Here is a 15106-nt window from a genome sequence, read left to right as displayed (position 1 = left end):
GTAAGTCGCTCTGGATAAGAGCGTCTGCTAAATGATGTAAATGTAAATAGATCGTGTAGACTTCTTGGCCTTCATGTGTAGGGCAATCAATATGACTGCTCCACATACGAGCAGGATTGCACAAATAAAATAAGTAGTGAAGGTAGCCAAAGACATTCTGGGGATTTCTGAAGTTACGGTAGAAATGATAAATCGGATGCTGAATCAAAATTGAAATGATGATCAGGGATAACAAATAGTATTATGGTGTTCCTTGTTCAATGGAACGCTAGGAGTTTGATAGCCAATGGACAAGAATTTAAGAAGTTTATACATGATTTAGTTGTTTTACTGGACGTGGTGTATATACAGGAAACATGACTTAAACCTCAGTTGGATTATATTGTACCTGGGTTTATCTCTGTGAGAAGTGATAGAATAGAGGGTTCGGGTGGTGGGTGTGCTACATTTATCAAAGGTGTAGCACATAGAATTCTGTTTTTCTATAGGAAGGGAAACAACTGGGGGATGTGTGGAAAATGTTAAGAGGATGATGTGGAAAGGAAAGACAGTACAGATACCTTTTGTTAGCTGAGGAAGATGTTTCAAACAGAAAAAGCAGACACTCTAGGAAGAGCTTTTGCAGCAGTGCATAAAGTTGACAATCCTAAGTGAAGAATGTAAAAGAGGTAAGGAAGAAAAGCTAAGATGTATAACGTAAGAAGTGTGATTCTGGAGAATTACTGGATGCTGAATATACAAGGGCTTTGGAGGGGTGTGGTTGCACAGCTCCAGGTGAGGATTGATTATGCTACATTATGTTTAAACATCTTCCTACAGAAGTTTTGGGAAAGATTTTGAGTTTATTTAACAAAATATGGAGGAAAGGAGTGCTACCATCAGGAGCCTGGTAGAGATCCATCCAGTCCTGCTAGTTATAGACCCATTGCACTTACATCAAATCAAAAAGTTTATTGTAGGAAGATTTATGTATTATCTGGAACATAGGGGTCTGTTAAGTCCATACCAGAGTGGATTCAGAAAAGGAAGGACTACCCTCAATGCATTGGTTAGTACTGAGGTGACCAAAGCTTTGGCAATGAAGGAAGTTATGTCAATAGTATATTTTGACATTGAACAAATGTGGCGGGAAGGTCTACTGATGAAATTGAATGGAATGGGTATTATTTTGGTCTGCTGGTGAGGGTTGTGTTTCAGATGTGTTTTTGACTGTGGGTGCTAGTGCTAGCGGGGTTAGAGTAGGCTAGTTGGGCTCTGGCATGCTGCTTTGCCGACCACTTCTGTGTGGATTTATCTGACATTTTATTGGATCTAAATTGCTGTCATGCACCTGCCCCCTCTCTGTTCCTCCTGTTTGCGTTCTGTTCTGGATTTCTATGGTTTCCCCCTCCCTGTTTTCCCCCCCAACCAAATACTACTCCCCCTTGATCTTTGCCGCCTGAATAATAACTATCAGCTCTCCTCTGATGTCCTTATCCCTGGCCGCTAATCAGGCACCGTGGCTCACGTCAAAACTGGTCTGTCAACTATACTACTGGTAGCAACATTAACTCTCTGGTCTCACTCGCGCCCTGCTCCCAATCCATCATCTCGTACTGTAAACCATGACTGCCTACACCCCCTTCAACCTGCCACTATCCATAAACTCACCTCTGTCTCACAATACTAACTTTGCTCTTCTCAACATCGATCAATGAACAACAAAGATCCCTTGCTCCATGAACTAATATCTGACAACAAGCTAGACTTCTTCCTCCTAACTGAAACTTGGCAACAACCTGGGGATTTATTTTCTCTTAAACAAGCCACTCCCGTTGGTTATGGTTACCTGAGTCACCCTGCTCCGCCGGCCTCGCTGTACTGTACAACTCCAAAATCTAAATAACTGAACTGTCTCTCCCTACTGTCTCCTTATTTGAATACATTGTTTACAAATCATCCTGCTCCATGACCACTGTCCTTGTGTACCATCCCCCTAAAGCTAATTAATAATTCCTGTCTCAACTATCTGAACTACTCACCATTGCTGTCCCACTCTACCCCCGTTTACTGTTGCTTGGCGATATGAATATTCACGTGGACTGATCAAACTCAAAACTTGCCTCTGATTTCATTCCTGTTCTGGACTGTTTTAATATTACCTAACATGTCAATTTTCCCACTCACGTAAAGGGACACATACTTGATCTCGTCTGCTCTGTTGGTGTCAACTTAGCTCATATTTCCCCTTCCCTGACCACAAGATCCTTAATTTCTCTCTTCCCTCATACTCACCCCACAACACTGACAAACGCCTCATCTCTTACCAAAACATCAAAGCTGGACTCCAACTCTCCGACGCCATCTGCTCTGCCCTGCCCCTTGACCATGCCCCCAACTCACATGATGAACTAGCTGCCCAATTCAATACTGCTCTGTCTCCCTCAACTCTCTGGCCCTCCTCCAAACGGAACCTGTCTCCTTCTCCACCTCCCCCTGGTTTACCCCTGAGCTCCATGCCCTGAAGCAAGCTGGCCGCCGCCTGGAGCGCCTGAGCAGGAAGTCTGGGCTCACTGTCCACGCTGAGGCCTACAAACTCCGCCTTTCCACCTACAGAGATGCCCTCAGTGCTGCCAGGTCCACCTACTTCTCCAACATCAGTAATAGCTCCAATAAGAACTCCCGGACTCGGTTCTTCACAATCAGAAAACTACTTCAGCCCTGTGACAACAAATTCTCTACTCTCTCCACTGAACTCAGTTTTTCAAGGACAAGATCACCAAAATAAACTCATCACTGACTGATTAACCTCTCTCAGCTGCCCCTCCCCCTGTCAACCTCCCAACCATCACCCCTGAAACCCGTCTCTCCGAATTCGCTCCCCACTGACTCCTATATCTCAAAACTCATTCAAGATTTGCTCCCTGTATCCTCTCACCACTGTTCTTATCAATGCCTGCCTGCCTGCTCTCTGTCCATATATCATATGCATCATCAACCTCTCCCTCGCCCATGGAACTGTCCCCTCCAACTACAGCTGCAGTCACCCCCATCTTAAAGAAGCCTGGACTGGATACCGCCATCCTCAACTACCACCCCATCTCCAACGTCCCATCCCTTGCCAAGACTCTGGAACGTACTGGTGCCTCCAAATTACAAACCCACTTGCTAATCAACAACCTGTTTGAGCACCTCCAGTCTGGTTTCCGCCCCCTCCACAGTACTGAAACTGTATTCCTCAAAGTTGTCAATGACCTCCTCATCCTGATTCTTCTTGACCTCAGTGCCGCTTTTGACACAGTGAACCATCAGATCCTCCTCACCAGGCTTGAGGGTCTGGGTTTTGAGGGTGTAGTAACTAAATAATGATGCTAATTATGCTGTGAGAACAAGGAATCCGCTGACACTGTACTTTGATTATAAAGGTTTATTATATCAAAAGATTTCAGCGTCAATTTACAGACTTCTGCAGGCATCTGGAGAACAACCGACCCAATCTAATATGTTGTTACCCTCCGTCCTTTGTTTCAATCATGGTATTTATAATCTGTGACATGATATGGGTGGTTTCCCCTACAGACCAATCCCAGGACTCCACATAACAGACTTCCTCTGTTTTAGGGTACCCCTATAGAAATGCTCTCCAGATACTTCCCCAAGCGGAGTCAACATCCTCTAAAACACCATTTGCAAACGTTAGCAAAGTCATAAATTGCTTAGAGAATGTCCCCCCTTCGAGACTAATTAAGTCTCGAAAACAAAAATAATAGGATTATGACAGATAACAATTTATCTTATTGAGTAACTTTAGCAATAAACCAAATTTTATGGAGAGTAAACACATTTTTCTATGGAGTGTAAATACATTTCTATGAAATATGAACAAATCTTTATGGAGTGTGAGAGCGAAAAACCTGTCTGGCAGCTTTCTTTCCAAATATCCATCAATCAATCAAGACAGTAAAATTCTCTCACGGCCCCTCTGCCCCAGGCAACCACCTAAGTACTCCAGATCAATTCATACATCTTTATCAATGCATTTTAAAATATGATGCAATTGAATACACATGAAAGCCTCAGCAAACAAAATACAATCAAAAATGTCCACATTCAGGCAGGTCGACCCATCGGACCCTCCTGTGGATTCTCTCTGTCCCTGCCTAGACCCAATATCCCTAAGCATCCACGAAATAAACAAAAACATCTGAGATCCCGACATGTACCCAACTACAGCAAATATCATTCTTCAAAAATTAATACAGAAAAAACATGACAAAAATTATGTATTATACATGCAAATATGTCTATATATCATTGCAGACACTGGAATGTAGTCCACTACACTTCATCTCCTCAGTAGTGTCGACTTTCAATGAAACGTCGATGATGGAATCTGAACATTTCCACACCTTCCTTGTTCCACTTCCTCCAGTCCATTCATATTGTCCATTCATATTGTCCATGTTTGAGTATTTGAATCCCCTCTACACATTCCCCCATATGCTTCTGGAAGAAAAGAAAACACCAACCAGTATCTTTTGCAAAACAACACATGCAAATTAAAACATCAATATAAACTAAAAATGATATATAAAATTGATATATAAAATGAATCACATTCCATTTCCCCCCTTTGATTCATCACAAAATACTAACTATCACAATAATACGTAAAAATATGTGAAAAACTATCGGATATTCAAAATTGATATCTATCCATCAATACTCCATCCAGTCCCACCTGTTCACCTTCATCTAGATCAGTAACAGTTAACAACGGCATCTGAGCGTTTTCTCCAGGCATCACAACTCCAACCCATCTCAATATCATAGCCTTCTCAAAAGTCAATAACAAAGTACAAAAGCAAAACATCACACACAGCGCTATCAGAGCTGCTACTAAAATCTGAACTATCACTGCTCCCACTGGGCCTAACTGATCTTGCAACCAAGCCTTCGCTGACCATCCAGCTCCTTCAGATCTACCAAGCGCATCTCTTATATTCTTCAATGCATCTATAACACTAGTGATATTATCGGAACTGTCGGGGATCAAAGTATAACAATCATCCCCCGTCAAATTCATAGCCAACATAATCCACCTTGTTTTGCTAAAATATAGTCAAGAGCCATGTCATGTTTCAACAGCGTCAGTCTGTGACTTCTTTGAGTATTTGACAGAAGGTTAAACCCTCTTATCGTTTCATTTGCAAAACCCTGCAAAGTATAGGTAATATTATCAATGTGATCTGCCAAAAATTTTACACCATACCATGGAAAAAGTCCAAGTCCCCACTTCTCTCCTAGACTTATCCTCCAATGGTAGGCTTCCAGACTATGAAATTTCGCCATGTCCCTTTTCACCCTATTTCCAAACCTAGAATCAGATTTATCTGTGTCCGGTGCTTCCCCTCTTTTAATGGTAAAAACCTCATATGGAAGCTTCAACGTCGACATGTAACAACATCCTGTCCATCCATAGGGTAAGAATATATATGCTTTATCACCACAAACCCACCAAATATCTCTAAAATTCCCAATAGTCACATTACCAGGCAAAAGCTGATCTTTCACCATCAAAGTCCTGCTCTTCTTACTAACTGGAACATAAAAAGTTACATTATATTTCTCATTACTAACCTTATGTTCATGCTTACCCAAAGTCATCATATAATCATCACAATCTGATATTCCCATAAACATACCCTTTCCATCATATGTTTTATTTGAACATAACAGCTTTTAGCCCTCACGGGTTTCACCTCCAATGCTTCAGGAATTGCTGTTAACTGATTTTCCTTCCGATCTAACAAATTCACATAGGGTAATTCATTTAACCAAGAACACTTAAACCTAGGCCTAAACAAATGCTTCGACAACGACATTATTGTATCTGTTAATGATTGTTGCTGATACAACAGCCATGATAAAGCATAAGATTGACACGTACTTGATAGAGGTTGAGCCACCGTCTCTAAGATTGAACCCCATGTGCCTGGTGCTGGAATTCTCAACAGACATGGACCCTCAAGATTCCTCACTGATCTTACAGAACGAGTTAACTGCTGGAACCAAAGATTCCTACCTGCCCATCCATCTTTAATTTGCAAAACAGAGGAATCAAATCCATATGCCTTCCATTTAGTTTCTCTCTTCCCTAACGAGCGGTATTGATCAGATATATCTTCTTGTCTTCTATCAAAATCAAAGAACTCATCCTGTACCTCCATGATAGTATTCTCCCTGATCTTCCCCTCTAACATTACACAAAATAAGTGAGCAATCACTCATAACCCTCTTCCACTTCATATCGTTGTACAAAATATACTTCCTTTGACTAGGGGGCACAGCTTCTACCTCTGGTCCTGATAACAACACTTCTTCTCCATAATTATCTCTCCACTGAACTCTAAATTTCCCTTCACCACTGTTCTCTCTCTCGTACTAACATTGAAGCTGAGCTGACTGTCCTAGAGTTCCTTCAACCCTAGTTTTCATAACTTTTTAGACTTTTTCTCCTAATTTTTTCAAAAACCATTTCACTGATTTATCCACAAATTCCTTTCCCACTAATTTTTTCAAAAACCATTTCACTGATTTATCCACAAATTCCTTTCCCACTAATTTGAGGATATTTCGATCGGGTAGTCCCCACCTGCTTATGACTTCTTTACACAAAAACTTGGCAAACGACTGAGCATCTTTTAGCTTAGTTGGATATCCTATGCACCTCTTGGTGTAGGAATGTAACCAAGAATAACAGTCACCCCCTGTAAACATAATTTTTCAGACAGATTGTGCACCTGCCTATGACATAGTCAATCTGTTCAAGCAAATATGGTTCCCAAAAACCATACTCCTTTGTGATCTTTCTCCTAACCTCCCCCCTTGCAACATGAGCTAACCCATGTGCTTCCTGAATCATCAGACCTAATAGGTCTAGAGGCGCTACTATCAACCCCTCATGGTTTCTCCAAAGACAACAAAGGATTGCTACTCTGAGGATTTTTTATTGTCTTCAAAACACCTGCTTTCGAAAGTCCTTCAATTTGTGGTTCAATCCCTTGGATTGCTTCTTCTTTCAATGGATACTGATTCTTCCAAGGAGGTCTGGCTCCTGGTCGAAGTTGAACTTTCACCGGTTGGGCTGATTTCACAAGTCCAATATCGGTACTGTGTTGAGACCACAAACATTCTGGAACTTGTTGCAACATCTTCTCTATCATAGGGTCTGAATTAATCTTCACACTGCAAATAGATTCATGTGTCATCCGTACAGCTTGTGGCTCTCCTTGTCCTTGAGCCGAAATCATTATTTTGAGAAATCGCTGATCTTCACTCCTCCAAATCGCCAAATTCTCTTTCATCGGTACGAAAACAGCTTTCTCTGCTTCTGTCATCATTTCTCCTATTTGCTTCTGCTCATAGCCTTCAGAAACCAACAAGGTCACATTTGGCACACTCTTCTCAATCTCAAATTCTTTATCCAGATAATCGTCTGTGTTTATCTTCATAGCTGCTCCTTGTGGTCCTAAAATTATGCAACATAAGCTGAGTTGAACTTTCTTTGGTTGATGACTCAACCATTCCCCTGAGTTCGAATGGGCAGCATTCTTGAAATACTTGAGCGTACAATGAAATGGATATTTGCCACAATACATTTCTCCCATATCTTAGCCTGCTTCAAAAAATCTTCACTGAGATTTCCAATCCAGAATACTGAAGACGAATCCATCTCTGTCGTCATCAACAATTGGTAAACCTTTTCCTTTGGCACTTCTACCAGACAGCCATCTGGTGTACATTTTATTGTACAGTTCAACTTACACAATGCATCTCTTCCCAACAATGCAATAGGTGTATGTTCTGATACCAGTATGGGTATTGTAATTTTCTGATTTTTATAGCAGAGCTCAATTGGTTCCGTAAGAGGAATCAGCTGTTTTACTCCCTCAAATCCGATTGTCCTAATTAGTTGATTGGACATAGGGAGATGTGTAGCATCTTCAGGCCGAACGCAGGTAAAAGCAGCTCCGCTATCCGCCATCACTTCCAATGGTCGGTTGTTTATTTTCACCTCAATTGTTGGATCTTTTTCCGGTCCTGATGCTACCAGCTGACACCCCCCTTTCGGATCATCTGGGCACCCCTAGAATCCTTTCTCCTGGCCCCTATAAGGGTTCACCTGTCCTCCAGATGATCTTGACTTGCCCCTGTATCTTCCTCTGAAATTCCCTCTGATGTTTCCTTCTGGCCCATTACACTCACAGCAAAGTCACCAACCTGTCCACAATCATAACACACTTCTGAAGATTGCTGGAAGTATGGCTTAAATTTTACATTTACATTTACATTTTAGTCATTTAGCAGACGCTCTTATCCAGAGCGACTTACAGTTAGCGCATACATTATTTTATCGAACCCACAACCCTGGCGTTGCAAACGCCATGCTCTACCAACTGAGCTACATCCCCTGCCGGCCATTCCCTCCCCTACCCTGGACGACGCTGGGCCAATTGTGCGCCGCCCCATGGGTCTCCCGTCTTCCTCCTCTTCCTCTTCCTATGTCTTCTCGATCTCTTCCTCTCCAATTCTGTGTCTGTCCAGCAACTGGCTGTGGATATGAAACAACTGGTATCGCTATTGGTGGCTGGTACAATTGCGGTTGGAACTGGTCCGGTTGAAGCTGTGGCAGTGATTGTTGATTTGGTGCACACTGATTCTGCATAACCAAAGCTTGTTTCTTCTCCTTCTTATTCTCCACCAGTTGTATTTGATTGAGTTTTCTGAGAGTTTCTTGGTCCTGTTCTTTCTGGTTGTGTTCCTTTTTCCTGTACAGATCCACTTGATGGGCTATATGATCTGTATAGACGCCTTTTGTCATGCTTCCAAGTCCAACCACCTCTGCCAGTTTGCTCCTTACTGGTGAGGGCAGTCCCATCTGCAGTTTAGCTCTCAAAATTGACTGCTCAATTTGACTCACATCTGGATCATTTCCGGTAATATTTCTCCACACTTGATGAACTCTTGACACATAGGCTCTCGGATTTTCTTGTTGTCCTAGTGGGTCAATCAGAATGTTGTCAGGATGCACATTTGTTGGATACGTATCTTTCAGTGCTCTCCACAGCCGATTTCTACTTGCAGCCAACAATTCAGGGTCATTCACTGCAGTCCCCACATATCTATTAAGTCCAGCTCTCTGAAAAATGTCTTCCATATCTGGAATCCCAAGGAGATTAGCCAAAAGTCTCTTAATGTCTCCTATGGCAGACTGTGTTCCCACCGTAATTTCTTCCAATTTTGAAATCCAAGGATATGCTCCATCTTGAAGAGTAGGCAGCTTCTCAAGTATATCTGACATATCGGTATTTTGCAAAGGCTTATACTCTAGGTTCTGTCCTCGAATTATCACTGGCATCATCTTCTTACTTGTGCCCTCTTTCCTTGGCCTCAATGTATACTTCTTCTCCAATTCTTGGGATCCTTTTCTCAGCAGTTTTTTCTTCTGTATCTTCAGCTTCCTGAGTTGTTCTTCCAGTTCTCTTACTTCTTCTAAATTATTTGCCTTATCCAGGCATGATACGCATCGGTCTATATCTCTTTCTGTTTCTTCTGTGCTAGTCATTGTAGGATAAAATCCTCTTGAATATGAAGCACCTTTAATCTCCAAATCTTTATCGCTGTCTTCATCTTCACTTTCATCAGAACTCGAATATCTTGTATTCTTCTTCTTCAAACATTCCTCACCCCTTCTTTCCGCTCTGGCCAACCTCCGTCTGATCACAGGGTCATATCCACCCATGATCTCTTCTGAATCACTCTGATCATCATCATCATCATCTTCAAGTTCCATCCTCCTGAACCTCACTCCACCCTTAGTTTCCAGACATCTCGTTTTCTTCTTACTTTGGAATTTGGATTCATCTTTATAGTCGTTTCTGCTTGTCCTCTCTCTATTATTCGTTCATCTTCATCTCTGATGCAATAATTTTCAAACAGCTTAAGAACACCCAGCTCTCTTTGTCTCTTTTCTTTACGATGTTCCCTTTTTTTCCCCTTCTTTTGATCTGCCTTATAAATTGACACAATAACGTTAATTATGTTGATGACGTCAGGGTTAAGAGTCCCTTCCACTGGCCATGGTTGTTCAATGTCAGGCCAACGTTTATTCCATTTTCCAGATAACCTTGCAATACCATTGACTAGAGGATTACTATTTTGTACTACATCAACAGGAGTAATTACTTTCATAGTTTTGATGTCCTTTTTCCCCATTGTAACAACTCTTTTATATTCCTTTATTGTGAATTATTTTATTATTTTAGACTGTGTTGCTTATGGTTCCCTCCCTCCCCCCAAATTAATTAATTAATTAATCAATTTATTAATTTATTAATTTATTAATTTATTAATGTTTATTTTATTTTACAAAATTATTGATTAGTGGCAATCTTACCACATCCGATCAGGGAAAGTAAATGAAAGTAGTCGACTTCAGAGCAATCCAAAAAAAAGAAAGACCTCTAATCTAGCAACACTACAGCACTCACAAACCAATTGCTTAATAAGCACCCAATTACCTTAATTTTACAGAATAATGTCAGTGCTGGATTTCCCAACTCAACTCTAATCAAACCAACTCATGCAAACTCCAAAATGCAATTCTTAATTACATCAATTGATCAGTCTGTTGCCAAGTCCCTGTCAAATTGTCACAACATGAAATATGCTAGGCACACAAAATATGCTGTATGGGAAGGTACGTTTTGTAAACGGAACAGTACTGGCCTTAATTTGACTTGATCCGTTGCAGCACACCCTGTCGCGTGATGCCCTCGTCAGCACCTCTCTCTCTCTGTCTCCTCCTTATCGTCTCTCATATCACAGAAGAACAAAGAACAGACAAGAATTTAGTATTTTATGCACTCACTGGGTTATTTCAACCATGCAATACTCCTCTGTTCACATTCGCACTAAAAAATAAGCAAACAGCTTAACTCAGGAATAGTATAAATAGCTCAATAACATTTTATTTTATTTATTTTTCATCCGTCAACATATCTCTAATTTATCAATTCAATAGGTCTCAATCAAATAGTTTCATCGTTAAGCAACAGCCGATTTAACAAACAGAATACTTTATTAGTGTGTAAATCTCCCCCTTCTTCTCTGTCTGCTCTGAGTCTGCGTCTCCCAGCAGCTCAGTGCAGGCAGGGGAGTGGCATATTTGCTCTACGTAACTCTAAACTCATAAAATCCCATGCATGCGTAGTTTATTCCCCAGTGCGATCTCAGAGTGAGAAGAGCTCCCAAGCAGCTCTCTCCAAGCTAAACAACAGAAAGTAGACAGACCAGCTGTCCCTCCGTTATTTCCCCCAACAGACAAACAGTAACACTTAACAGAACTCACAAACCAACACAAAACATAGAACACAAATCCTACTTTGAAGTTTCTTAACTTCACTTATCCTAATCTGCAGATTTATAGTTATTTTCTTATCCATTACAAAACATCTCTATACACTCTTTAAAAACTCCTCCCTGTAGGCTCATGATTTTCTAATAGTTAGTAAACGTTCTCTTTTTATAGACTCATAAGATTTTTAACCTTAACGTCCTTCCAGGGGGCTTATATATAGTTAACAATTATTAACGTTCTCACCAACGGAGACTCATAAGATTTTTTACCTTAACTTACATATTTCCTTACAAAAAACAAAAACCCCTGTTCTCAACCAAAACATATATATGTATATATCTCTAACATAAATCTTATCCTAACATGAGTCAACACACAGTTTAAACACAACAGAGACGTCTTTATTTTATTATTTTTTCTCCCCCACACACACACACACACACACAGTTTAAGAGGCTTATATCCGTTCCTACGGACCTCTAAAGCAGCATGCTACCACCATCGCGCCGTTTTTTCATTGTTCCTAAATTTATGCTACCTCGTGTTTGCAGATATTCAAATGAGAGGTTACATCGAACATATACCTCGACAACTATAAGTCGAGCGGTAACTTGCAACCGAATGTATCTACCACAAACTCCAGTCCCCGGAACTGACCTAAAAACAACCTAGTGAGTTTTCAGGATTTTCGGCCCATCCTAATGATCGCCTCGTTTGAGGGCTTGCCATAGATCCGCAACGTCCTAATTTGTATACATTTTCCTTGGCCTTATTCCTTCATTCTATTCTTTTTCAATTTTCCTCAAGCAAAATATCCCTGTGTCCAGTATTATCAATACCTATAGACACTCCCCCCTGTTTGCGTTGCTTCCAACGCAAACAAATTTAGAAATTTTCAACGGACTCTTATCCCACAGCAAATAACAGCAAAATGCACACATAAGTCTTTCAAACGGTACATCTTCCCAGCGCACACACCCACATAAGCAAACGAACCGACCAGCGCACAAAATTGTGAGAAATCTCACCTTATGTGCCGGCGTCTTGAGCGGGAGTCACTTCGTAGCTCATGAATGGAATGCTGGAGAGACGCAACACGTCCCAAAGGTCCTCGTCGCCATTCTGTAGTAACTAAATAATGATGCTAATTATGCTGTGAGAACAAGGAATCCGCTGACACTGTACTTTGATTATAAAGGTTTATTATATCAAAAGATTTCAGCGTCAATTTACAGACTTCTGCAGGCATCTGGAGAACAACCGACCCAATCTAATATGTTGTTACCCTCCGTCCTTTGTTTCAATCATGGTATTTATAATCTGTGACATGATATGGGTGGTTTCCCCTACAGACCAATCCCAGGACTCCACATAACAGACTTCCTCTGTTTTAGGGTGCCCCTATAGAAATGCTCTCCAGATGCTTCCCCAAGCTGAGTCAACATCCTCTAAGACACCATTTGCAAACGTTAGCAAAGTCATAAATTGCTTAGACACTACAAGGGCACCACACTCTCCTGGCTACAATCATACCTCACATACCGGACCCACTACATCTCCCTCAATGGCCACACCTCATACTCAGCTGCAGTTACACCGGTTGTCCCCCAGGGCTCTGTGCTGGGTCCCTCATTCTTCATCATCTACATCCTCCCCCTTGGTCAGATCCTCTGTCACTTCAACCTTGACTTCCACTGCTATGCCGTTGACTCCCAGATCTACCTCAGCACCAAATCCCTCCTCAACCCACATCGAATCCTGCCTCTCTGCAATAACAACATGGATGCAGCAAAACTTCCTCAAGCTCAACAGTGATAAAACAGAACTCCTCATAGGCACCAAATCTACCTTCACCATAACTGGCAAACTCACCCTCGACGACACCACTGTCTCTCCCTCCCTCCATGCACATAACCTTGGCGTCATCCGGGACTCCACCCTCTCCTTTGACCACCACATAAGACAGACTGTCAAATCCTAATTCTTCCACCTCTGCAACATTGCCAAAGTCAGGTCCTCCCTCTCCCAACTTTCGCTAAAACCCTCATACATGCATTCATCTTCTCCCATCTTGATTACTGCAACTACTCTCCGGCATAAACTCAAGCTCCTTCCATAAGCTCTAAATGGTTCAAAACTCTGCAGCCCGACTCCTCACCAACACTAAGTCCTGGAAGCACATCACCCCTGTCCTCCGTGAACTCCGCTGGCTCCCTGTCTTCCAACGCATTAATTACAAGATCCTCCTTCTGACCTACAAAGCCCTTCCACCATCTTGCCCCCCCACCCATACCTCTCAGAGCTTCTTCTCACCTACCAACCCACAGTCCATATTACCATAGCAGGCCACCTTGTCATCCCCAGGTCGAAGCTTCAGAGCTTCGGCGACAAGGCCTTTTCCAGGGTTGTTCCTAGGCTCTGGAACTCCCTCCAGCCATCCGTGACTCAAATTCCTTCACCATCTTTCAGTCCTTCCTAAAGCCCCACCTCTTTGACAAGGCCTACCCTTAAGACCCCCCCACCCACTCAAACACAAGCAAAGAAATACACTGCAAAGACACTACTCTCTTCCCCATACTGAGCACCACCTAACCCAATCTGTGTTCGTATCCTAACCCCAACCCTCCCCTACCCTATATACACTGATACATCCCACCCTTTTTCCCTTCCTTGAGCCCACCCCTCTCTTTGTTACTAGCGGTTAAGAGCATTGGGCCAGTAACCGAAAGGTCGCTGGTTCAAATCCCTGAGCCGGCAAAATTGAAAAATCTGCCATTCTGCCCTTGAGCTAGGCAGTTAACCCACAACTGCTCCCTGGGCGCCAATGACATGTACGTCGATTAAGGCAGCCCCCCGCACCTCTCTGATTCAGAGGGGGTTGGGTTAAATGCGGAAGACACATTTCGGTTGAATGCATTCAGTTGTGCAACTGACTAGGTATCCCCTTTCCATTTCATGTTTTTGTTTAGTCTGATGTTTTGTTCTGGCTCCTGTTATTTTATTTTGTATATACAGTGAGGGAAAAAAGTATTTGATCCCCTGCTGATTTTGTATGTTTGGCCACTGACAAATAAATGATCAGTCTATAATTTTAATGGTAGGTTTATTTCAACAGTGAGAGACAGAATAACAACAAAATAATCCAGAAAAACGCATGTCAAAATGTTATAAATTGATTTGCATTTTAATGAGGGAAATAAGTATTTGACCCCCTCTCAATCAGAAAGATTTCTGTCTCCCAGGTGTCTTTTATACAGGTAACGAGCTGAGATTAGGAGCACACTCTTAAAGGGAGTACTCCTAATCTCAGCTTGTTACCTGTATAAAAGACACCTGTCCACAGAAGCAATCAATCAATCAGATTCCAAACTCTCTACCATGGCCAAGACCAAAGACCTCTCCAAGGATGTCAGGGACAAGATTGTAGACCTACACAAGGCTGGAATGGGCTACAAGACCATCGATAAGCAGCTTGGTGAGAAGGTGACAACAGTTGGTGCGATTATTCGCAAATGGAAGAAACACAAAATAACTGTCAATCCTCCTCGGCCTTGGGCTTCATGCAAGATCTCACCTCGTGGAGTTGCAATGATCATGAGAACGGTGAGGAATCAGCCCAGAACTACACAGGAGGATCTTGTCAATGATCTCAAGGCAGCTGGGACCATAGTCACCAAGAAAACAATTGGTAACACACTATGCCGT

General features: G+C 42.0%; 1 pseudogene; it reads left to right on the top strand.

Annotated features, from left to right (window-relative positions):
* Positions 1-687: 687 nt before the first annotated feature.
* On the top strand, positions 688-13912 carry LOC121583533 (annotated as a pseudogene).
* The last annotated feature ends 1194 nt before the right edge of the window (positions 13913-15106 follow it).

Source organism: Coregonus clupeaformis, chromosome 15 (assembly GCF_020615455.1).
Source record: "Coregonus clupeaformis isolate EN_2021a chromosome 15, ASM2061545v1, whole genome shotgun sequence".
Classification (NCBI taxonomy): Eukaryota; Metazoa; Chordata; class Actinopteri; order Salmoniformes; family Salmonidae; genus Coregonus; species Coregonus clupeaformis.
Note: the sequence above shows the minus strand (reverse complement) of the source record. Positions and strands in the feature narration are given on the sequence as shown.